The sequence below is a fragment of the Elephantulus edwardii genome, unplaced genomic scaffold, assembly GCF_000299155.1.
Source record: "Elephantulus edwardii isolate Elephantulus edwardi_28Jun2011 unplaced genomic scaffold, EleEdw1.0 scaffold00349, whole genome shotgun sequence".
NCBI lineage: Eukaryota > Metazoa > Chordata > Mammalia > Macroscelidea > Macroscelididae > Elephantulus > Elephantulus edwardii.
This window is the reverse complement of record NW_006400099.1, coordinates 1,916,024-1,916,617: the sequence shown is the minus strand read 5'-3', so window position 1 is coordinate 1,916,617 and position 594 is coordinate 1,916,024.

Genomic DNA, 594 nt, shown 5'->3' with positions numbered 1-594 from the left:
GTCGCTCCTGCTTCCAGGCTTTATAAAAATTAGAGCAGAAATAAATGAAACAGAACATGGAAAAACAATTGAAAGTATCAACAAAACTAGGAGCTGGTTCTTTGAAAAGGTCAATAAAATCAACAAACCATTAGCAAAATTCACAAAAGAAGGAAAAGAGATGAATCAGGCAACCTAACAACAGAACCAACTAAAATTTTAAAAAGCTAACATTAGGATATTATGGAAAAACTATACTCAAACAAATATGAAAACCTAGAGGAACCGGACAAATACTTAGAAATGCACAACCTCTCAAAACTAACACAAACAGAAAGTGAACATCTGAACAGACACATTACAAAAGACAAAATTGAAAAGATAAGGCCAGACGGGCGAACGCCGTCGCCAGACGGGGTTCCACCACTAGAGGGGCCGGGAAGAGACCCGGGAAGAACAACAGCCAGCCACCTACCGCGGAACTCCAGAGGAGCGAAGACTGTGAGACCCCAGAGGAACGAAGACTACCCGACACTGTGTGACCCCCCCCCAGCAACCCACACCTGTGTGACCCTTAATACACAGGGTGCTGCTGCATAAACCCCCAGCAGCGCC